Genomic DNA, 811 nt, shown 5'->3' on the forward strand with positions numbered 1-811 from the left:
AGAAGAGAGCAACTCTGGATGTGAAAGAAAAGCGAATTAATGGAAACAAAACAAAAGATTAAGTTTAAAAAAAGAGGCTGGCTCCCCTTTGTTTGTTAACTAACAATTAACTAGACTGTGACTTCCCGAGCGTGGTTCTTTCCCATCCTTTTCAGTACCTAGGAAAGAACCTTTGCGGTCGTCATGTGCTTGATCAGATGCTATTTATAACTATAGGAAAAGGAAGCAAACAAAACAGGTTCTTCCCTGTCCCGTCTAGAGAAACAAAGCTGGCCTGGATACAGTTCTCTAGCTCCGTGGAAAAGACGTTATTGTTTTTCAGTCAGCAAGTGGCGTGCGACTCTTTGCGACCCCATGAACTGCAGCACGCTAGCTCCCTGTCCTTCACTGTCTCCCGTAGTTTGATCAAACTCATGTCCATCGAGTCGGTGATGCCATCCAGCGTCTCACCCTCTGTCGTCCCCTTCTCCTCTTGCCCTCTGTCTTCCACAGCATCAGGGTCTTTCCCAACGAGTGGCTCTTGGCATCAGGTAGCCAAAAAAAAGTTGGGGGCTCCCATGTTTGATTTTTTCCTTCTCAAACTCAGAATTTGGAAGGGAATGGGGAGTGCAGGAAGAAACTTTAACTTTTCAGCACAAACTTCAAAAACAGAAGGAAGGAGTTGAGCCAGCAACCCTAATCAAGGTTTTGCGGGCTTGATGGTTGGACCTGATCTCAAAGTGTTGCAACGCGGGGCCTCCTGGCCGGGCTGGGCGCTGTGGCGCCCGGCCAGTAGGGGGCGCGCGGGAGCGGAGGGCCCACGGGGCGGCCG

Source organism: Moschus berezovskii, chromosome 19, assembly GCF_049115385.1.
Source record: "Moschus berezovskii isolate FMDL1 chromosome 19, NW_MosBer_1.0, whole genome shotgun sequence".
Lineage (NCBI taxonomy): Eukaryota > Metazoa > Chordata > Mammalia > Artiodactyla > Moschidae > Moschus > Moschus berezovskii.